This window comes from Calliphora vicina, chromosome 1 (genome assembly GCF_958450345.1).
Source record: "Calliphora vicina chromosome 1, idCalVici1.1, whole genome shotgun sequence".
NCBI lineage: Eukaryota > Metazoa > Arthropoda > Insecta > Diptera > Calliphoridae > Calliphora > Calliphora vicina.
Genome location: NC_088780.1, coordinates 103,694,583 through 103,720,812, shown reverse-complemented (window position 1 = coordinate 103,720,812; position 26,230 = coordinate 103,694,583). Strand labels below are relative to the sequence as shown.

Sequence of the window (26,230 nt, the reverse complement as noted above, 5' to 3'; positions counted from 1 at the left end):
GACTTCAAATCACTTTCTTAAATTCATTTTAGTATAATTTGGTACTTTCTTTTTTGATTTGCATGTAAAAAGTACTTTTTACAAAAAGTCTAAAAGTATTTTTTGCATGTTTATTGTTCCAAAAGTTGATATCATCAGCAAGAGCCGTGTGGATTAAAGCTCTCAAATTAATATGTATCAATAAAACTGCTTAAATACGGAAAATTATTTATTTCCATTTTAGGGTTAAATTTACAAGTTTTTTAATTAATTTGCATAAAATGTTTGGCATTTTTTTTATTTATTTATATTGGGATATGCTTGTACAGTTCTGAAGCGTATCAATAAAAGTCCCTAAATATGTTATGTTGCCTTCTTAAGTCCAATAAGACAGAGAAGGAAGGAGACTAAAAGTAGTACAGAACAGTGTACTCGAATTAAACTTATATAATTTTATTTACTAAACACAATCAAACTTTAATTTTATTTTAAAATTTTCATAAAAATTTAAGTTACTCTTTAAAATATGGATTTTCTTAAAGATTTGCGTTAAAGATGTTAGAAGGTGTATTTTTTATCTACCCCTAATTGTACACTACAATTTCAACTCGTTTTTGCACTTTTTAAAGCTAAAGTTTTTAAGTGAAATTAGAAAAAATACTGTTTAAAGAACCTATAAGATTTTAATAATAAAAATTATATTTATTTTTATAGGTTTTGCGTTTTAAATTTTTTGTTTATAGCTTTTCCAACAATATTTCATATATTTCATCATATTCCTAAATGAAAATAAAAGTAAAACGCAATAAATGTTGTTTTATATGAAAACCTACTCCTACAAACCATTAATGTGTAGGTGCTTTTAACTACGTTTTTATTTTTCGTTAAGCCTTAGCCGGGCTCTTGTACTCAATTTTGAGTGTTTTGTGTTAGGGCAACAACTTGGCTCCTAAAAAATATCTATAAAAAGAGTGTTAACAAACAGGGAGCCTACTTTTCGTTGAGCTCATAATTCCTTATAAGGTTAGCAGCTCTTTGCTCTCTAAAAACATACAATACAAAATAACTTTGCTTTCAGTTTGTATGAAAGAAATGAGGTAGGGATTTTACTCTCTATATTATTGTATTATTACATTTTACTTTAAACATAGTAGACTTTTAGGCTTCCATTTACAAAATAAATGTAAAGAAATAAAAATATTTTTTCTGGGTTTTGTTTTGATTTTTAGTATCTATACATTTATTTACACAAACACCCAACCACCCATCCACCCACTCATTTATGCTCACTTATTGAGAGTCATAAAAAAAAAGAAAACAAGTTTTTTTGTTTGTATACAGAAAACAGCTGAGTTGAAATTCTAGAGTGTGTGGTTGTTGATATATCATTCATATCGTTCTCAGAGCACAATCATATCTGTAATAATTTGTCTTCTTCTTTATTTCTAAACAATAATCACAATACATACATATGTACATTCATATATATTTGTTGTTTGGTTTAGTTTTTTCTTTATTTGTTTATTTTTCAAGTTTTTTTTATGAAGTATATGTTTGTTATTGTTGTATTTGAAGAGTGTGTTTGGTATATATGTATTTGTTTAACAATTGTTTTTGTTTGAGTTGTTTAGCAGGCCCGAATATTATGTTTGTTATAACCAGAGTATGAGTTTGATGAGCCTTTTATTTTTCTGTTTTTGCTTCCTTTTTTTTCTTTTTATTTTTCGACAGGCACGTGGCAACATTACCATTATTTAAAAATGCTTGATTGCATTTATCATTAGGTTTCTCTTGGCTCCTCTTGTACAACAAACTGATTTTGTTTCTGATTCTGTTATATGACGAGTAGGAGTTTTTTGTGTGTTACCCCAAAAAAATATATAAAAAAGGAAGCATGTAAGTTAAATACCAAACAAAAACATAGTTTATGACGTATTTAAGTAAGCGTATGTGTAAATGTTGTAAGAACAGTGGTTATAAATGTAATACAAAGTGGGGTGGGTGAAATTTTTGATAGTTTTATCATTAAATATTTATGAAGGAGCTGATTTTTGTTTGACTGCACGCATATAGGAAACATAGTACACGCACTTAAGCTGTAGGTGTGCTAATTAGATTTCCAAGAGATATGGCTGTATAAAATATTGACAATCAATATGTGAAAAGTCTTTAACTCTTAATTAAAGTAGATTTTCATAGTAATTTTAAGGTGTTGATAAAATAATTTTTAAAAATCTTATTAAAATTATAATAATTTTTAAATTTTTGCAGAAATTTTTAAATTAGCAACAAAATAATATTGTCATAATCAAAAGTAATAAATCGATTTAAATTTGTTATTGTAAGGGAGTTCTTTCCTGGGGAAAAAAACGTTGGGCATATTTTTGCCCAAAAGTATGCTACAATTTGGTCCATAAAATGTCTTTCAACGGAAATGGGTGATAAACAATAAAACAATTCTTGGAATATTCTTGAGTAATGTTAGAATCTTGAATTTGTTATTAGAAATAAGTGATTATTTTAATATTTTAAGGTGTTAATAAAATAATTTTTAAAAATCTTATTATATCTTATTATAATAATATTTAAACAAATTTAAAGAATTTTACAGCAATTTTTAAATATTTTTAAATTAGCAATAAAATTATATTGTGAAAATAATATGTATGTATTTCAGTTATAATCAAAAGTAATAATTCGATTTAAATTTGTTGTTGTAAAAGCACAAGGTTACTGAGAGTTTTTCCCAGGGGAAAAAAACGTTGGGCATATTTGTATCTAAAAGTATGCTACAATTTTATACATAAAATGTCTTTCAACGGAAATGTGTGTTAAAAACTATAAACAAGTTCTTGGAATATTCTTGAGAAATGGTAGAATCTAGAATTTGTTATTAGAAATAAGTTAAGTTTATAAGTTAAGGTCCAAAATATGAAAATATTTAATAAAAACAAGTAAGAGAGCTATATTCGGCTGTGCTGAATCTTATATACCCTTTACCAAATTATACTTTAAAATAAATTTTTTTAAATATTTTTAGGTAATCAAAATTTAATTTTTTTTTTTAATTGTTCAAATTTTTTTTTTCGAAATGGTTTTTAATTTTTTTTTTTTTTGGAAAAAAAATTTAAGACAAAAAAAATTTTTGATGAAAAAAAATTAGGGTCAAAAAATATTTTTTGATGAGAAAAAAATTCGGGTCAAAAAATATTTGTCCCGATTTTGACCCATGGTAGGTCCAACTTACTATAGCCTTATCTACATCGTTGCAATGGACTTTGAAATATCTATCATTAGATATCCATATTGTCTATATTAATGACTTAGTAATCCATATACATATAGATCAAAAATCGAGGTTGTTCCGTTTTTTTGCTCATATCTCCGTTATTTATGGACGGATTTTGCTGATTTTAAATAGCAAACTTCTCGAAAGCATGTCTGACAGAATTATTGAAGATTTGGATCCCGAAGATATCTGGGGTCCTCAGAAAATTGATTTCAACTAACAGACGGACAGAAAGACAGACGGACATGGCTTAATCGACTCCGCTATCTATAAGGATCCAGAATATATATACTTTATAGGGTCGGAAAGGAAAAATGTAGAAATTACAAACGGAATGACTCTCACGAAGGTGAAGGGTATATAATAATATTTCGCTTTGAATTTGTGGCTGTAACAACTATACTGCTATGGAGAGTTATTCCCTTGGGGAAAAACATTTGGCATATTTCTGCCTGGAAGTATGCTACAATTTTGTTCATAAAATGTATTTTAACGGAAATGTGTTATAACAAATAAACAAGTTCTTGAAATATTCTTGTGAAATATTAGGAACTTTAATTTGTTATTAGAAATAACTGATAAATATAATATAATTATTTTGTAGGCCGATTTTCTCCATTGTAAATGGCAACCGAACCGGTAAGTATTTAAGTTATTTGGGGGATACGGAAAGCTGATTTCATCAAAAAGACGTCTAGTTATATACATTGTCTTGGAAATGCCTTTCATTTCATATCAAAATTGTCTGTGTACATGATTTAATAATAAGGGTAGTTTGTGACCCGATTTTTCTGATTTTAAATAGCAACTGAATCAGGACTATACCCGATATATTGGTGTAATAAACATGTTTTTAAGTTAATTGGGGACTTCGGAACGTATACATACTCGTGCTTTTTTCAGATTGTCACATTCTTTGTCTCGTAAAATGTTTCTAGTGAATTGTTTTTGTTAATTTTCAATACACAATTGCTTAAGACAATAGCAAACATTACAATGAATAATTTATTTATTTCGTTTACATATTTTGGTTGGAAAAAAAAACAAAACTCTAAAAATCCCTGCTTTAAAGAAAAAAAAAGGAAACTTGTGTCTAGTTTTATTATTTTGACTACTTTTATATGTATTTGTTATATTAAAAAAAAGGATTCATGTTTCTGTTCACTTTTTCCTTACGACCTTTTTGTTTTAAGCTTTAATTTTTAATTTGACACATTTTTTGGTTTCTCACCTTGGGTAAAATATTACTTCACTTCAAGGGTTTTTTTATGTTTAAAATAATTCTTAAAACAAAAGTTTATGTTACCAAAAATTTAGAAAAGAAAGTTTGCTTTTCTTTAGCAAATTTTTTTGGGTTTCTTTTCTCTATTCAAGTATAATTGAATTTTGTTGCTAGCGTTTTATTTTTAGGGATTTTTCTAATATTTTTAATCTGATTTAAAAGCAATTTTGCCAGGATATTTTATTGTTTATGGTCTGTGGAATGAAAGGGATTTTTTGGAGAAAAAATTATATATAATAACAAAATACCCAAAAGTAGGCAATATAATAGATATAAAAGGTGTAGTAATATGAATTTATGCTTTGTACTTTTATTTTAATTTTTATTTTTTACAAATATTAATTTAAAATGTTATTTATTTAAACTTAAGGTCTTTTTTTTATAAAAATCTTTATATTTTTATTTTGAAATACGCATAGAAATAAAAATAGAAAGATTTTTATAAAAAAAAACTTAAAGCTAAACTACATATCATTTTAAATTTTAATAAAAAGGTAAAATTAAAAGACAATAACTAAATACTATTTTATTTAGTTGGTTTAAACTTGTAAAATCGTTAGAAAACCTATTGATTTCTTCTATTAAAAATATGTTGCCTACTTTTAGGAAGCTACAAATATTAGCTGTAAATGATAGATTTTACTAAATGAATTTATTTAAATCTCAAACAAATATAAAAGTATTTATATTATACTCAAAGAAAGCTTTAAACATTTAATTTATTCCATTTAATATTTTGTAGCAAACAAATAAGATTATATCTTACTTCTTAGCAACTTAAGTATGATTTTAATGCAACAATAATAAAAAAAAATTCAACATTTTCTGACAATTTTGTTGGCAACATGGTTAAATTGCAATCATCCTCTCTAGACATATAAAACAATATGACATGAAACAAGTGCTTTTAATCGCTCTTCAACGATTTCAAGTTGGTTTTAGCCATTTAAATTTTTATTTAGATTTTATGCTCTTTTGTTTGTATAGTCGTATTTTATTTGTAAGATTATGATTTCGTTGTTTTTACGACAACAAATGTAATAAAAAAATGTTATTATTTGAAAACATAAAGTATGCAAACACATATATAAACTAAGTACAATGGCAGAACATTGTTAAATATCATGTTGTTTTGCAAGTTCTGGGAAACAATTTTGAAAAGTAGTTTTTAGCTCTCCTGGTACTTGCCACATATGTTTGCAAAATGAAATATATGTAGAGTATATTAAGTATCCTTATGTATTTGCTGTATATTTGTGACATTTTAACAAATCATATATAAATATTTTATTAGGATGTACAAGTTTAGTACCTTGATTATATCAAAATTGATTGAAGTGGAAAGATTTGTTTTAAGAAAGCTTGATGGCCTTTTATTCCAAAATTTATTTTATTCTTTTTGGTTAAAATTGAAATGATTTCCTAAAGAAACTAAAGCCAATTATGGTTTAAAATAATTTGTCATCCCAAAAGTAGGCAATATTTTGTTTAACATATCCAAACTGCTACAAAAACAGCGCATAAATATTTGATAAATTTATATACAAAATATTTCCTGTATTTACTAGTCACAGACTTTGCCAAGGGGATTTTTTTGTCAAGGTAAAAAAAATGTCATTAAATTTTTGATAACGCCCACTTAATATGGGCGTGACACTTAACAATCTTATATACATATAATAAACAAAAAAGGGCAACAAAAATTATACGGATTAATTTTTGTTGTTAAAAGAGTAAAAAAGACCAAATTTTCTTTTATATTTTAGTTTGACAGTTTAACTGTTTTGCCTGTCTGTGTAAAACATGCTCCCGTTCACATTGGAAAACGATTAAAATAAAGGTTAATTTGGAACGAGTGTTACTAACCTAAGTAGTTGGGTATTGAATATCATCACAATCGATTCAGTAAACAAAATTATATGAGGCAAAATGTGAGACAATCCCGAATAAATATAAATTTTTCACATTTTTTTTTTTGTTATTTGCACAAAATATTTCCTATATTTACTCTAAAAATGAGAAAATTAAAATTAGTAATTTGCCCAATTTGTTTAAAACGCCCACTTACTATGGGTGTGGCATTTTATAAATAATGAAATATAGGATTTATTTTAAATCTTTTCATATTAAATGTAAACAATTTAACAAAAAGTCATCAAATATTTATAATAAACAATTATTTATAATAACAATTTCAAGATTACAAAATTTTTCGTGAATATTCCAAGAATTTGCTTGTTTATTGTTCACACTAGTTGTACATTTCCGTTAAAAGCTATATTATACACAAAAGTGTAGCATAGTTTTAGGCAACTATGAAAACAGCAGATTCTTGCCCAAAAGACATAATTTGAGTCTGAGTTATTTTGTTAACCATTTTAGCTTATTTTTTATAAAATTATTTTATTATTTTTGTCACAGTGAGTTAACAGCATTTCCTTAAATCTCGATTTACGTAATTGATTTTCATTTATTTTACTTTTAGATTAATATCAAATAATTACGACGTAATATTATCAACATTTTTTATCTTACTAATTTAAGACATTTATCGCTAAGTAAAAAAAAAAATCATGAGCAAAAAATACAACTTCCTTTTAATTTTTTGGCTTAAATTGACCTTCATGAGACTACACCTCTAAAATAATGATCATCATGTTTTTGTTTTGGGAAATTTTCTATACAGCCCCCCTTTTTTCATGTGTTTCATCGTTACTGTTGTTGTAGTGTTGTTGTAATAATTTCGCACACGTGTAACCTTGCAGCAACACTCACATCTCATCCACACTTTATCCGTATCATTCAGCTATAAGCTTAAACAGCAGACAAACTCTTACACTCAAATATATAGAAATGCTATAATAATACGCACATTTAGATTAATACTTGTATTTTGTTTAGGTTTTTTTTTTGATTTTGCTTTGTTTGTTTCCTTTACAATTTACTTCTATATAAAAGAAAAATCTATACAATATATAAACACAATATAATACTCTCCTATCCCAGCAGTTCTGGTGACTAAGCCCGAACTAGTGATTTCACACTAAACTTTTTAATACATCTTAAGCAATACCAGAACCCGATTAATACTTGCCCTGATATGGAGTTTGTCATCCAAATATTCAACGATGGAGAAAGATCTCATGAAAAAGTCGGATGCGGACTTTTCCGGGATTTCGAGGAGATATTGAGATATTAATTTTTTAATTTTTTGGAAAAACATTTTTTCGAATTGTTATTTTAAATTTTTTTTTTAAAAAAATGGAATAACATAAAAATAAATCAAGGCAAGAAAGGAATCTGCAGGAACTGATTAATATTGAAAGCTATAGAATTTTAAGGAAGTCAAATAAATTTTATACGATTCTTTTATGAAAGGTAAATATTTTTATAGAGACAAATTTTAAAATCGATTTTGACCCATTGTAGGTCCAACTTACTATGGTCTTATATACGTCGTTGCAAAGGTCTTTGAAATAGCTATCATTAGATATCCATATTGTCTATATTAATGACTTAGTAATCCAGATATAGGTCAAAAATCGAAGTTGTTCTGGTTTTTTCCTCATATCTCAGCCATTTGTGGACCGATTTGGCTGATTTTAAATAGGAAACTTCTCGAAAGCATGTCTGACAGAATTATTGAAGATTTGGATCCCGAAGATAACTGGGGTCTTCTGAAACTTAATTTCAACAGACATGGCTTAATCGACTCCGCTTCTCACAAAGGTGATGGGTATAAAAAGGATACATTGTCGGTAACAAAACTGAAGGATTGCTTATTAGGATAGCCCCCAAAAACCATATTAATATTGTCAACTAGAAACACAGTTTTCTGCTGTGAAACTAAAAGCTTATTTTATCAAGATTTACTGATTTTTCTAAACAAATCTTAACATTATAAAATACTAAATTTGTTGGTTCCTTGCAATTGGGGCCTGGCTTTTTTCTAAATATATATAGAGTTAACCTAAACATCTTTCCTGTTTTGTTATTTTCTCTAACATTCCTTTAGTCTGTTTTGTTACTCGCTTAAATTATTTTGCTCATGTTTTTGTTTTGCCCTCTTTTTTACATCCTTTTATAGGCTGAGAGTTTTAGTCCTTCATAAAGCAATTTTTTGTTTTATTTAGTTTTTTTTTTTTTTGTTTCTACAAGTTTTTTTTGTGAAAAGGAAAGGGAGTGCAAATTTTAATTTGAGCCACGTGTAGTAGTAACATTTGGCAGTTTTGTGTTAGGCTACATGTACGCTGCTCTCTAACTTGCTTTAAAAATAACAGCATACTTTAAGGCATACACAGCTGATTCATACATACAAACAAACAATATGTGTGTGGTGTTGACATTTGTTTAAGGATGTTAAAGTGTTTGTGTCTTTTTTGTGTGCAGGAATTTTTTAATATCACAATTTTTTTCTTAACATTACCTTAAAGTGTTTTTTTTTTTTCAACAATATAAAGACTTTATGCGTAAATTATTTTTTATTAAGCCTAAAAGTAGATTGTTTTGTTGTCAGTTTAAAACATGTTTAATGGAAAATCGTGTTGGCAAGAACGTGTTAATAAAATTATTTACACTTGAAGTTTAATTACATCATAATTTAAGACTCCTTTTTCACGCACACACACACTCACACCTCTTTTGTTTTTTTTTTTCGTTGTTTTAATTGAATTTTATATTCTTGAACAAATATTAAGGAATTCCAATAAGGATTAAATTTAATTTACTTATTTTATGGAGAAGTATAGTATACTTTTAGGCTAACATGCTTTTAGGCTTAAATGCTGCTATTTTGTTTGTTTATTTTTGTTGTTATAGATTAAAACAAGCTGATAATTGTAACATTGTTTTTATTGTGTGTTGTTTTATAGATACAAAAATAAAACAACACATTTTTATTATCTTTGGAATAACATAAAAATAAATCAAGGCAAGAAAGGAATCTGCAGGAACTGATTAATATTAAAAGCTATACCCTTTTAAGGAAGTCATATAAATTTTATACGATTTTTTATGAAAGGTAAATATTTTTATAGAGAAAAATTTAAAACAATTTTATGTTTATAGGAAAAATTGATCTTTGGTTGTTTTATGAAAATATAATAGTCATATATGGGCAATTATACTAGAATCGCTACCACGACTGAGACACAAAAACTCTTGAAACTTTTTTTCAAGATGATTTGAATAGAAGAAAATAATAAAATGTTACTATGTGAAACTATTTAGATCATATTACAATATTTTAAAGACAAAAATAATAGTTTAAACTGATGTTTTAGGTGTGTTTTAGGCTAAAATTGTCAAATTGTTTATTGAAACCGAATGTATGTATATTTTCTATTCATTTTTTTAGTTTTTGTAAATTTACAGAATATATATTGTTTAATTATAAGAGAAAAATCTGTCACGTACGGTATGTCACGTACGATATTAAATTTTATTTATTATAAAATCATCCAAAGATTGTTTTATTTAAATATGACGGATTGTAAAGGAAAAATATTTCGTTTAGTGTAAGAAATTAAAAGAAAACAACGCCTCTCACGATTGGAATATTTTCGCATATTTCTACATTTACCTTAAAATGAGTTCCGTTTTATGTCACGTACGATATACCCTTATTTCGCTCAATATTTTGGACAACAATATTTCGAAAGAAGTTTTTATTATTTTAAAATATAGTACCCTCTGAATGGAACATAAAGACCAAATTATTTTTCAGATACTCTTATTTTTGCAAAATCTATTCCACTCTATAGGCGTACAAATGTCACGTACGATGATATGGAATTGCCCATATGTAAGGAATATTGGCTCACAGCTTAGTCATTTATGAACCAATTTGTGTAATTTTTAATAAGAATTAATTTTAGACTATAAATAAAATATTTATACAAATTAGTTAATAAAATTGTTCATAGACTGAGTATTGTTGATTGCAAAATTGGCAGTTACGTTAAAAACATATTTAAGATACATATGTCCGTTCCACGGTGGCTCATATCTCAATTTCATCGGCCAAAAGTCCAACTTTTTGTTAACTCCGATTATAAATTTTAATGCAATTCAAAAGTAAACACATTGAAACTAAGGTAGCCAAAAAATTAGATAAAAATATTGTCAATTGTGTGCGTGGCATGCTGTTAAAGTCAAATATTTTATGTCATTTTATAAAAATGTGATTTTTGTAAATTTGATCAGAAGTAAATTATCATTACTCGCAAACTATTATAGATAATTGGATGATTTTTCTTTTATGTTGGTAGGATAATAGTCTTTAAGAGCTGATATGATTTGTCATTGTACCGTTTATACCTGATGTGTTATTAATTCTTTTCTCAGGTACTATATTTTAGCCAAATTTGAATTTCAGTGGAGTAAAAGTGCTTAGGGTCAAAAGGGGTTAAACAAATTTTACAACCAGGAGAAAGTCCAAAGTGTCCTCTTTAAGCCTATATATACTTGTTGACCTGTTTTGACCTGTTTGTTGAACACTTTTTTCATTTAAATGAAATTACTCCCAAATTTTTGTTCTATTTTTATTTTATTTGTTCTGGCGCAAAGTACAAGTCGCAATTTTGAAGATATTGCGATAAAATTTGGTACATAAATTTTTTTCGGCCCGAGGATGAAGTCTGTTGAAAATTAATGAAATCGGTCCACTATTTCACCTAGCACCCATACAAATGTTCTCCCGAAGTTATACTTTATCGGTCGTAAATGGTTAATTTATATATGTATCTACACAAATTTTGCTCCAAATAAGTTTTATATAAACTGAATTAATGTCACCTAATTTTATGATGATCGGTCCATTATTAGTCATAGCTCCCATATAAGACCCGCTTCCGAAAATCACTTTAACAAGCATAAATCTCTTAAAAATGTTGGTATAAACATAAAATTCAATAGAAATAACATTCATATAGACGTAAATCATACGACCTAATTTCATGGCGATCGGTCCATAATTAGTCATAGCTCCCATATAAGACCCGCTTCCGTATTATATAGTCGAGCTTGGCCGAACATACTTCCTTACTTGTTTTTATCTGCTGATAACTTTTTTAATAAGTATAGCTGATTCAAAAAACAAAAAATTTGCATTTTCATACTAAATGCTATAAAAAATTAAAAGTTCAACCTTAAATTGCGCAACAACTGCTAAACCGATTTTAATGAAATTAAAACTGGAGAAAAATTCAAGAAGTTATCTGTCCACAAAAAAAAATTTCTAAAATATCTCTATCGGTTCAAAAGTCTATGAGTCGAATAAGGAAATTAAAAATGGGAATAAATCCACAATTTATTTATTTAACATGCTTCTAGAAAAGAGAGTTTAAGTTTGAATTTGAAAACGATTAAAATCTTCTGTTTTATATGATTTAAAAGATATGATCCTTGAATGGTATAAGCCAACATTAGCTTTAACTCGTCGTATATACGTTTTAAATAGATATCGATTAGTGCTTAGTTACTTATGGATTAAAAATATTTGGTAATGTTGACCCGTAGATATTGATTTGAAACTAATGTCAAGTTACCTTTTAGGTAAATTTATCTGCAGGGTACTTTACATCATAGATATCTATTTGTTGAAATTACGGACATTATTCCTTTCACTTTAAGCTCTTCTTTTTCATTTAAGCTGTTTCCCTTGCTATTTTATTTTTACCGTCTTAGGTCTTATGACAGTTTCGGATTTTAAAATTTAAATTTTTTTGTATATTATCAATTCGAATGATTTTAATTTGTTAATAAAATTAAAAAATTTATTTCATATTTTTTTAAATAAAAATCTGTATAAAATTAATAATTTCTAGTTATTGTATATTCACAGATTTTATCAAAATTCCTAGAACTCATTTTGAAAAATGTTTGAATAACCGTTTGTTCGTTTAAAATTTCTTTAAAAAAAACCATTTACATATTTATTTGTAACTTTCTCTAATTAAGCTTTATATTTGTTAACGCTGTTTAAACAATTAAAAGACAGTTGTTTTCTTTTTAATAAATTGCAATTAAAATGTAAATTGTATTTAATTTCTAACCCCTTACTCCCTAAAGTACTTGATTTTTATTTTTATGTTTACTAAAAGAAATAAAAATGTCTTCTTTTTATTTTATACACTGGCTCTCTCTCCCTGTGTAAATGTTGCCAACAAATTCTCCAAATGCTAATTACAATTATTTACCCAAACAAATAATAATAATAAGAAAAAACAACAACAAAAATCAAGCGAACAACAAATACATATATACAACACATTAAATTCAGCATTTAATACTAAAATATCAACACTTTAACAAGCCTCCCCTCGATTTGCTCTCATCCCAGTGGGAGTAAAATAGGTGAGAGTATGAAAAGGAGAGTGACAAGGAAAAACTGTAAAAAGTTGTGCTTAAAAAAAAAAATAACAAATTTCATAAAAGAGGCAACGAAGCAAGAAATTTGATTTTACACCAGTAACTTTCTAAAAGAACAAATTTGTTCTAGTTTGTGTGTAAAAAGGAATAGAATAATTTTTTTTTTTTGTTGTAATTTTGGCACAAATAAAAACAAAAAACACACTGTACATATTTCGGTAAATATAAATACCCACACACTACACTTTAGGCTTAATTTATTTACAGTTGTAAACTGGGTTGTGGATATTTAGTATTATTTTTTTGGTACTTTTTGTTAGTTAGTTAGTGTAAAATAGTAGTGAATAAGTTAGTTTTTCCATTGTTTTACTACCATTGTTAACTTCCAATTGTGTAATTTGGTGTATATCTTAAATTATATTTATTTACAATTTTATTCTTTGATTAAATTAATAAGTTTCAATAATTATAAAACCGACAAGAGTATTATAGTCGGTACTTTTAGTCTTTAAAAAAGTACTTTAATTATATTTCAGTAATATTTATAAACCAAAAAGACCATCTCTGTTACACGTGCCAATGTTTGCCTAAAATTTACATAGTAAATTAACAGTTTAGGTTTTTTTTTGGCATTTTCACTTTAAAAATAAATGGTAGACGGGGAAAAAAGTGGCAGCAGAGACAAAATTCAACGTTATAACATTATTGAGTTATTAAAAGGAATTATAATATTTTTTTTGTTGAGTAGGTATTTTGTGTGTGCGTTAATTAGTAATAAATTTAAAGTGCTATAAATATAAAGGCAACAGTTTAAAGGGATATAATTTCAATTTTCTTGAAGCATTTTATTCAAAAATTTAACTAAATGATAAAAATGAAGGGAATTAATATTGAAAAGTTTGTATGTAGTTGGAAACTTATTGAAATTTTGTTAAATTTTTTATTAAAATTTATTTGTTATCGAAGAGTAATTGCAAAAAAAATTTTATTTTTTAATTTTAAAATAGTAGTAGAAATACTACTTTTTTATAAAAGTAATGAATTCCCCTAAATTAAATGTGTTAGGAATGATATTTTCATATGTTTTAAAAAAGCGAAACAAATTATTTACTACTTTTTTTAATAAATTAGCTACTACTTTTTAACATAAAGTTGTAATTTTGGTAAAATTTTTATTAGAATTTATTTGATATGAAAGAGTGTTAACAAAAACATCATAATTTTTTAATTTTAAAATAGTAGTAGAAATACTACTTTTTTAGAAATGTAATGAATTCATAAAATATCTGTATGGAATATGATTCCTGAAAATCAAATAGTTTAGGAATGAGATTTTTGTTTATATATAAAACATATTTTATAGTAAAAAAGTAGTAAATTATCTACTACTTTTTCAAAATGTAGTAAGTTTGGAAAAATTTTGATTAGAATTTATTTGATATGAAAGGGAGTTAAAAAAAACATAACGTTTTTAATTTTGAAATAGTAGTAGAAATACTACTTTTTTAGAAATTTAATGTATTCATAAAATATCTGTATGGAATATGATTCCTGAAAATTAAATAGTTTAGGAATGAGATTTTTTATATATAAAATATATTTTATAGTAAAAAAGTAGTAAATTAGCTACTACTTTTTGAAAAAAGTAGTAAGTTAACAAAAAATTCATAATTTTTTAATTTTAAAATAGTACCAGAAATACTACTTTTTTAGAAATGTAATGAATTCATAAAATATCTGTATGGCATGATATTTTTTTTATATATATAAAGCATGTTTTATAGTTAAAAAGTAGTAAATTAGCTACTACTTTTTTTCAAAAAGTAGTAAATTTGGTATAATTTGTATTAGAATTTATTTGATATGAAAGAGTGTTAACAAAAATATCATAATTTTTGTAATTTTAAAATTGTAGTAGAAATACTACTTTTTTAGAACAAATGAATTCATTACTTTTTTTTCGTAGAACATGATTCCTACCAAAATTATGTTTAAGGAAATAATAGCATCAAAAATATGTATTAAACAGTAACTGAGAACATGTTTTGTTTTAAATGTATATTTTCATTATTAAAAGAAGGATTTTAAGAAAATTTAATACTTTAATGAAATACTAAAACATTTTGTATTTTTATGTTTAATTTTCTTTTGCTTTTAAATGAAATTTGCTACTTAAATGATCAAAAATCTTCAAGGTTACACTTTATTTTTATAACCTCCATGATATGTGTGTATGACTGAATACATAATTTATTAATCATACGCTTTGTAGGCAGTAAAAATAATTTTTAACACTCATACGTGCTGTAGCTCAATAATTTCGTTTTTATTACTTCCTTTAAATTTCCTTAAATAATTTTTAGTTTTTTTGACGTTTCTTTTATTTCCAAAATAATTTAATAATAAAATTTATTACATTACATACGTAGACATTTCAAGATAACATGTTCTGGTTCTTTCATTTAATTTTTACTTTCCAAATATGGTACAATCATAAAAATCTTACCAAAAGAACCTAAGAAAATAAAGGCGTTAAATACTTGTCTGAAAGCAATAAGAGTGAGAATTAAGAGATTTATGACATGTGAGTTATAATTGAGCTAAACACGCGTTTAACTATTTTCTGGTGCAAGAAAAAGGAAACTCCAACAAAGTCTATTAAAAGACTTTTGGACACACTTGTATGTATTGGACTACACAGTCTTATTAAAGTTGGCATTTAATCAGGTCACGTTTTTGGGAAAAATGTTTTTATTTTTAGACTTTTTATAGTTAAAATGTTCATGCTTTCTTTTGGGTTTGTTAAAGTTGTGTCTTAAATCACACATTCGATTCGATTTTATTTCTTCTTTCGAATTATGCAGCTGATTGCTTTTGAAATGTGCTTTTAAAAGTTTTATAGTTCAGTTGTTCAATAATTTGCTTTTGTGGTTGGTAATTGGGGAAATAAAACATGGCACTGTGCACTACACAGTGGAGCAAATCTCAAACTATACATAGAACATTTGTATTTTTAAGTTTCCTGAAAATTGAATCCTTCATAATATTGATGTTGATTTTCATCATTATCTCAAGCTGAATAAAAATGTCAGGTTTCAGCTTCTGAATTTTCTTTAATTACATTAAAAACACAACTTTAGGAAGCAGAAAAAAGAATTCCCAATTTTTAATTCTACTTTTCACCCCAGAAAAATTATTTCTTTCCCGCATATTGATAACAATTTATTTTCAAGATAATAAATAAATGCGCAATTAAAGCTTCACCATCGACAAAATAAAAGTCACAACTTTAAAAACACAGCCAACAAAAAAAAGGGTCAATCAGAAACTTTTCTAAAGGTCCATTAAAATTGATTTCTATCACAAAATAAACAATGAAAAAACCACCCACAACAAACCAATAAACAACACAAAATCGAACGTAAAAAACTTTAATAAAAACAATTAGAAATGTAAAAATATTCTATGGAAAATGACTGAATTGAAACATTTCCATTATAGTTGTTTTTGTGGAAAATTAAGGCGGTATAAGGAAGTTCAACTACTTACTCCTACTGTTTTTAAAATTTCTTACTTTTTGTCGGGTTTGTATGTAGTTGTCTGTAGTGTAAATTATAAACAAACGAATGCAAAAGCTAAATAACGAATCATAAACACCCTTTACCTTAAACTAGAATTACAGAAATAACATTCGTTTCAACAGTGATGACCATTCACACACATGACCGACTACACACACCAATATTTAGTAAATGTTATTGTAGAATTTCTAAGCAGTGTAAACAATACAACAACATAATTTTTTTATAAACAATAAACTTATACACACATTACAACAACATATTAAGCAGTAATGTTGAATTTAAATTTTGGTTAAAAACTAAATTTGTTTGTAGTTGTCTCAGATTTTGCTTCATAATTTTGGTTTTACTTAACAGTTTTTACTGATTTTCAATACCAAACTGCCTAAGACAATGATAAACATTCTAAGTGAAAATCATTAATTTCTACTTTGTGTTTTGAAAGCAAGAGTGTTTTACACACACATAGAGATGTATACAGTTAAATTGAATTAGAATTTCATAAACTTTGTTAGGTTTGAAGAATGAATATTTCTAATTGTTACACAGGGGATGTCAGGCGCTGGATGTAAAGAATAAGATTAAAGTTTATGCGTTGGTGCTACATGGTATTGAGACTGAGAGGGAAAGTTAGAAAACTTTTGCTATTATCTATGTATGAGTATATAATAATTACATTACACAAAAACCAACCTCGAACTTGATAAAATTCTAAAAATATTGTAAAACCTTATTTTAAAAATAACCCGTTTTCTCACAATCCAATTGCGCCAAAAAATTATAGTATATATAAGAAAATAATCAATGCCTCAAAAAGTGCCAAAAAATAAAGAAAAAACTAAAGTGAACCTATCAAACGTAGCTAACCATCATTCCCTCAAATTACTGTTTATGACAGAATTAATATTGTTGTATGTTCTTCAATATAATACAAGTATTGTATTTGTAGTTCTAAATAAAAGCTGCTTAAAAGTTATTGTATGTGTCAATTCTTCGTTGTAATAACACTCAACATTTTTGCCGACAATTTCCCACAAATTCCATTATATACATCCTTCGAAGGGTTCCTTTCAAAAGAAAAGGCAACAAAACTCTTTATCACAACAGACTTTTAGGAAGTTTTTTAAAAAAAAAAAACTGGCATGTGCGTGTTTCTAAATGAAGAACAACAAAGTTTTTCCTTGTTTTTTTGTAATAATTAGTTTAGGAAAGTTTTGAATAGGAAATGTAAATTTTTATATGTAAACATTTTTTGTTGTTTCAAAATGTGGTATAGAATATAAGAAACTACAAAAAACTTGTTAATATTGTTGTGTTAATCAAGAAAGGCAATTATAGAGAAAATATTAAATTTGTGTAAAAACTGATTAAAGTCAAATTAATGCTTTACCACAATGACAATTATGCTAAATTAAAACCTACTTCGAATTAATCAACTTAAATTATTTCAACTTTCGTGAATAGGTCAGTTAATAAAGTTATAGATAACATTGCTATAGGTAATCAAAGTATTCTATAGAATAATATACAAAATGAAAGTTGTCGTTACTTTTTTTCTATAGAAAATCGAAGTTATCGATAAATTTTTTTATAGCAAATCAAAGTTATCAATAACTTTAAAAAAAAACTAAAGTTATCGATGCATTTTCTATAGACAATGAAGATATTGATAACTTTTCTACAGAAAATCAAAGTTATGGAAAATATAAGTTATCGACCACTTTTCTAAACAAAATTAAAGTTATCGATACATTTTTGTAGAAAATCAGCGATTTGCTTATAGAAAATCAAAGTTATCGAAAAGTAAAGTTATCGATAACTTTTCTATAGAAAAGTAAAGTTATCGATAACTTTTCTATAGAAAAGTAAAGTTATCGATAACTTTTCTATAGAAAAGTAAAGTTATCGATAACTTTTCTATAGAAAAGTAAAGTTATCGATAACTTTTCTATAGAGAATTAAAGTTATCGATAACTTTTCTATGGAAAATCAAAGTTATCGATATCTTTATCGATAACTTTCTTATAGAAAAGTAAAGTTATCGATAACTTTCTTATAGAAAAGTAAAGATATCGATAACTTTTCTATAGAAAAGTAAAGTTATCGATAACTTTTCTATAGAAAAGTAAAGTTATCGATAACTTTCTTATAGAAAAGTAAAGTTATCGATAACTTTCTTATAGAAAAGTAAAGTTATCGATTGCTTTTCTATAGAGAATCAAAGATATCTTTATCGATAACTTTCTTATAGAAAAGTAAAGTTATCGATAACTTTCTTATAGAAAAGTAAAGTTATCGATAACTTTCTTATAGAAAAGTAAAGTTATCGATAACTTTCTTATAGAAAAGTAAAGTTATCGATAACTTTCTTATAGAAAAGTAAAGTTATCGATAACTTTCTTATAGAAAAGTAAAGTTATCGATAACTTTCTTATAGAAAAGTAAAGTTATCGATAACTTTCTTATAGAAAAGTAAAGTTATCGATAACTTTTCTATAGAAAAGTAAAGTTATCGATAACTTTTCTATAGAAAAGTAAAGTTATCGATAACTTTTCTATAGAAAAGTAAAGTTATCGATAACTTTTCTATAGAAAAGTAAAGTTATCGATAACTTTTCTATAGAAAAGTAAAGTTATCGATAACTTTTCTATAGAAAAGTAAAGTTATCGATAACTTTTCTATAGAAAAGTAAAGTTATCGATAACTTTTCTATAGAAAAGTAAAGTTATCGATAACTTTTCTATAGAAAAGTAAAGTTATCGATAACTTTTCTATAGAAAAGTAAAGTTATCGATAACTTTTCTATAGAAAAGTAAAGTTATCGATAACTTTTCTATAGAAAAGTAAAGTTATCGATAACTTTTCTATAGAAAAGTAAAGTTATCGATAACTTTTCTATAGAAAAGTAAAGTTATCGATAACTTTTCTATAGAAAAGTAAAGTTATCGATAACTTTTCTATAGAAAAGTAAAGTTATCGATAACTTTTCTATAGAAAAGTAAAGTTATCGATAACTTTTCTATAGAAAAGTAAAGTTATCGATAATTTTTCTATAGAAAAGTAAAGTTATCGATACATTTTCTATAGAAAAGTAAAGTTATCGATAACTTTTCTATAGAAAAGTAAAGTTATCGATAACTTTTCTATAGAAAAGTAATGTTATCGATATCTTTCCTATAGAAAAGTAAACTTATCGATAACTTTTCCATAGAAAAGTAAACTTATCGATAACTTTTCTATAGAAAAACTTTTGATGAAAAAAAAATTCAGTTTAAAAAATATTTTTCAAGATTTTGACCCATTGTAGCCAACTTACTATAGCCTTATATACATCGTTGCAATGGACTTTGAAATATCTATCATTAGATATCCATATTGTCTGTATTAATTACTTAGTAATCCAGATATAGATCAAAATAGGGGGGCCATTTGTGGTCCCATTTTGTCGATTTTAAATAGCTTATTTGGGGGCTACGAAAAGTTGATTACAACAACGCTATCTATAACGATCCGGAATTATATATACTTTGTGGGGTCGCAAATGAAAAATGTAGAAATTACAAACTTATATATACCCTTGCCCTTGAAGGGTATAAATATTGGAAGTTAAGTTCTAGTAAATTAAAAGAAATAGTAAATTTATTTAAAAACCAATTATGAGTGTAAATTTTATTAAATTTAAATTTTTCTTGAATTTTCAGAAAAACACCGGAAATTCTTCATAGATCAAGTGACTAATTTCAAACAGGTGAAAGCAACTAGCACGAGTTATTTGTTTATTATTATTATTATTTTTTTTTTTTTTTTTTTGGTCTTCTTCCCAAATCCATGAACTTAGCAACATAAGTACAAACAAATTTTCAAAGGTATTCTGACACTAATGGATTTCAATGTCACAAAGCCAAAAAGAAAATTTTCCATAACAAAAAAATAAAAAACTAAAGTGCTCAATTGTCTTTAAAATATTAAAAAATTATGTTAAATATACAAAAAATAACAAACAAATTATAATTTAAGAATAGTAAACAAGTTATATTTAGCAGTTTTTGCATAAACTTAGAACAACATCTGTATTCTATCACATGAAACAGAAATTGTTGAAAAGTATTTTATTTTATATTTTTTTCTAATTAAATAAAATATCACTGAAATATACACAAACAGAAATTGCTAATTTTTTTAAAAAAAATTTTTTCTTTAATGTACAAAAGCAGAAAATACCAATTTGTCTGTGTTGTGATTAGTTTCAAATAAAAGATAAATGAAAAGCAAAACAAACTCAATTTTTTTGTTTAAACAAAAATCGAAAACATACGTTGACATACTTAGCTAAATAGCAACAATATTCAAAACAATTTGTGTAGAAAAGAAAAATATTTATTAACAATTGTATGTACAAGTATTTGTCTATATAAATCAAGGCTAAAACGAGACTGCTTGGCTAGTTAAATGTTCTTCTCTAAATGGCTATAGCAGCAGTAGCAACAAACATCAACTAAATCATGTGTGTCTTTACGAGTATCTTTCTTTTTTTCTCTGCTGGCACAAAACAATTTCCTTTTCTATTTATTTAGTATCAATATGCTACAAATAAATTTCTAATATAAACACCAACAAACACAGCCAGCATTACAATAATAATAATAAAATTTATAGAGCAATAGAGTGAGAGAGAGAGAGGGCCAGCAAGGAAACAAATGTTGTTTATAAATGAAATCAAACAAAGAATTACAAAAATAGGACATGACATGAATTTATTTAAATTTATTTATTTTTCTTGCAATTTACATACATACGTTTTGAAAAATATTTTTATTGTTACAATTTAAACATTTTATAATTGAATTTATGGCAGAAATGTTGTCGCCTTTAAATTATAAAAAATTGTTCATTAAAATATTAAGCAGACCTAGGGAACTGGGGCGTATGTTTGTTATTTAATTAAATAATATCAATCATACGCATTATTAAGTAGGATCTTGTGCTGTACAGAATGGGGCAGATCTCTTTGAATCTTGGCATATCACTAGAGGAAGAGTTAAGTGGTCAGAAAACTAACTCATGAACTACGAAAGAGTCCAAAGATGTTGAAGATTATAATTTTCATTAACATACAAATTTGACAAAACTAAAAAAGAAATTTAAAATTATCAATGAAATGAATTTGAATTTGAATAGAAAATTCCATATTTTTTTTTTAAACTTCTAAACAAATAATTTCTCATAGAGAACATACATAGAGCGGAATCTCGAAAAAAAACTCAAACAAAAAAATTACTCAAAAAAGTTACACATACGAGTGTTGTTTTTGTTTTCACATAGTTTTTTATACTAATTCATTCTCACCACTTAGGTTTTTGACAACTGAGTTAGGTCTTTGACAGAAGAGTTTCCGATCTATGTGTTTTCTCTAAGCAATTTCTTTACTATAATCAAAAATCAATCAAAAAAATTATCAACACTTTAGAATAATTAAAAAAAAAAAAAAAATTGCTACATTTTGTTGTCACAATTTCTAAATCATTTAGTACAATTTTGACACATTTGAGGCATGTGTATGTAATTGCTCTTTCAACTTTAATTGAGTTGTTGTTTGAATTGTTGCTTTAATAGCTTTTTTCTAAATTCAAAAATAACTCAATTCATCAATAAATTGATTGATTCTAAACGTTTTTTTTTCTATAGTAATTGAATTTAATAAAATATTGACTGAGAGAAAAATACGTCAAAAGAAGCTGAAAAAAAATAAAAAAAAACTATTTAAAAATCAACGATAAAAAGCCAGCATTTAACCCAAAATGAACCCTAAACAAATGATATAGAGAAATAAAAAAAATGTACACAGTGAATAAAACAAAATTCTTAACAACAAAATAATTAAGATTATTGGCAACACTAAGATGAAATAATTAAACGAAATGAAAAAATAAATAACAAACAGACAATGTTTGCCAAGACACACAAATAAGTAAAGGGTTTCCCGAGGTTAATATAGAAAATCGGTAACCGAACTGAAACTGAACTAGAAAAGATATAAAGTAGAACAAAATAGAACTGAGAATAACTATCATATAAATTAAAACATTTTGATTGTTTTAAAAAAAATTAATTTAAAATAATTTGCGATTCGAAGGACCATTAACCGTAATGAAAGTTCATTATAATTTCATTTAAAAATCTTAATATTTGATTAGTTCTCTAGCAAATTAAGTTGTTGGTTAAATATTTATTTCTATGAGGTTGGGTATTCCTCTTACTGATTGAATATTCGGTTCGTAGGACCATATAAAAGTGAGTTAAATTTCTTTCGAAACCCCTACATTGCCGATAATACTTATATATGTATAAATATAATACGAAATGCTACAAATTCAATATAAACACAGATGACAGTGTAAAATCTGTGAATATCAAAGGGTGGAGAGAGAGGGTGCAAGGAAGTGATTTTATGAAAAATAAAACACAATTGATTACAATATTATATGCAAATATTCAAACTAAAATTAAAAAACAAATAAACAGTTTACAAATTACAAACATTAGCGTATTAAGTTTGGATTTAAATTACTTTTTTTCTCAAAATGTTTTGTTTTTTATTTGATGCGCCATTATATCAATGAAATTATGAGAAATTTATTTAATTTCGAAATTCGTTGTCTCTGTTCTGGTTGATGCAGTACAAGGGGGAAACAATTCATACGTTTTAATTAAAATTATAGCACGCGTTTTATGCCTTAATGCACACAAACAAAACACATACATGGCTCTATTCAATTAAGGGAATTTTATTTTGAAATCGTAAAAAAACACAAAAATGTTTTATGACAATTTCAATGTTGTTTAATTAATGAAAATAATAAATAAGATAAATGAGTTTTTAAATAAAATAAAAAAAACTCACAATATCGATTAGAAGCTGCCCTCCTAATGATAATATGAAATAAGAACAAATTTCTATGCTTGAGAAATACCCAACCAACCGCATATAGAAAAGAATTTAAAGCAATACACAGTTTGTTTAAATATTTCGTAAAAAAATAATCATCAATAATAAGATTTTCATCATAAACTTTTAAATATTTGTCAAAATATTTTTTAAAAAAAAATGTTTTAAAAGTAAAGTACACCCAAATAAGATTGATTATTTAGAAAAAAAGAAATTTGTTCATTATTTTGCATAAATATTAAAAATAACAACAGAAAAACCTGTAAATACTCACCTTAAAAAGCACTGTAAAATAAGATTTATTATTTATAAATAATAATAATAAAAAAAATATAAGACATTTAAAAGCATTATTATTACAGTTGGAGTAACCATAAAAGTATGCTATATATATTCTGGTTAAAGTGAAGCAGCCCTAAAATATACTGTGTTTATTACAGCAAACTCGAAACACTCAAGCGTACATATACATCATCATCTTTTTTTTATTATTATTTTTGAAAACGTAAGGATTTTTTGTGCATTGTTGTAGCTACAACAAATCAATAAGCTTAATGGTTGAATTATTTAAGTACCTTAAAATATGCTTTGGAATTTGTTTGTTCCGTAAAAGATTTTTTAACCACAAATTGACAAGTAAATAAATTATGTGAAGCCAAAAAAAAAACAGCAGCAAGTGGCAGGTTAAATTTATTGAATGAGTGAACGGTGGAGAAGTGAATAGCAAAACGTGTTATACTTTTTTTTCGGCATTATGCGAAAATATTCAAATCTTGTCTAATTTTTTGGGGGTTTATAGTATTGAATTTTGTTGTATGTGACAGCTGGAGAATTTGGGTTGACAATAAACAGGTATTAACTTGATTTTTGTATAAATTTAAATGTTTTGAAAACAATTTTAATAAAATTAAATTTGGAAATCTTTAAAATCAATAAGATTAAATTTATACAAACAAAATAAAAAATTTGATTTGTTTGATTCAAAATAGAACTAGAACAGAACTAGAACAGAACAGAACTAGAACAGAACTAGAACAGAACTAGAACAGAACTAGAACAGAACTAGAACAGAACTAGAACAGAACTAGAACAGAACTAGAACAGAACTAGAACAGAACTAGAACAGAACTAGAACAGAACTAGAACAGAACTAGAACAGAACTAGAACAGAACTAGAACAGAACTAGAACAGAACTAGAACAGAACTAGAACAGAACTAGAACTAGAACAGAACTAGAACAGAACTAGAACAGAACTAGAACTAGAACAGAACTAGAACAGAACTAGAACAGAACTAGAACAGAACTAGAACAGAACTAGAACAGAACTAGAACAGAACTAGAACAGAACTAGAACAGAACTAGAACTAGAACAGAACTAGAACAGAACTAGAACAGAACTAGAACAGAACTAGAACAGAACTAGAACAGAACTAGAACAGAACTAGAACAGAACTAGAACAGAACTAGAACAGAACTAGAACAGAACTAGAACAGAACTAGAACAGAACTAGAACAGAACTAGAACAGAACTAGAACAGAACTAGAACAGAACTAGAACAGAACTAGAACAGAACTAGAACAGAACTAGAACAGAACTAGAACAGAACTAGAACAGAACTAGAACAGAACTAGAACAGAACTAGAACAGAACTAGAACAGAACTAGAACAGAACTAGAACAGAACTAGAACAGAACTAGAACAGAACTAGAACAGAACTAGAACAGAACTAGAACAGAACTAGAACAGAACTAGAACAGAACTAGAACAGAACTAGAACAGAACTAGAACAGAACTAGAACAGAACTAGAACAGAACTAGAATTAGGACAAGAACTGGACTAGAACAGAACTAGAACAGAACTAGAATTAGGACAAGAACTGGACTAGACTATAACAATATTTTATTAACATGTTGAAGAGGTCAGTGTGTAAATATTCTAATATTTGTTACGAAATTTTCTTCATATTATTATGTACTTCAATTTAAGCTTAATAATACAAAATTCGATATCTTGTGCTGTCAACTTTTTCATTATTATTTAGGTTGAACAAAAATAATCAAAATTTATTAGATGATGTTCGCTGTTGTGAGTGCCTGTGTCTGGCAATTTGTTAAGGTTATTTTAATTCGTCACAAGTCGCTTTTTTTCATGCTGCTGTCTAAAATATTTGCCTACAATCTGTGCCTCTTTCTCTCTGCATCTTATACAAATATCCAACCTTTCATCCATTTTATTTATTTAGATGAATAACAATGAGTTGTTTTTATACAACACAAAAAAAGAAATAAACGCATTTAGCCTTTATAAAATTATATAAAAATCATATCATATGTGAGAGAGAGCTAAAAAAATCGTTTGTCATATAACCCAACAACTCCTTCCCTCAAGTAAGGAAAAATAGAAATGATGACGCACATGACAACTACATCATACATTTGATACACTCTACACACACATCTCTTGCATAATGTGTTTTTCTATTTGTGCTCAGCTTTTAGCTTTAGAAATGGAATTTTAAGCTTCAATTATATTTTGATATCTACTTTAGCTACATCTTAGAAATACTCAAATTGCATTGTAAACGTAACTCTAAACTCGAGCTAATAACGGAGAATAATTTAGAGTTTTAAAACTGAAATTTACATACAAAAAAGTGTACAAAACAGACTTGTAAGTTTGTCATTAACATGAGCAATGGATTTTCATTGAGTATTTCTTTTACGTTTGTTAATTTGAATTTTTATGAGGAATAAAAAATTAAGTATTTTTTTATTTAGG

The 26,230-nt window shown here is 26.1% G+C and overlaps 1 protein-coding gene across 3 annotated transcripts in view; it reads right to left on the bottom strand.

Annotated features, from left to right (window-relative positions):
• Window positions 1-26,230, bottom strand: part of sima (similar) — a 281,132-nt gene that overhangs the window by 111,422 nt on the left and 143,480 nt on the right. The gene's annotated exons all lie outside the window — the stretch shown is intronic.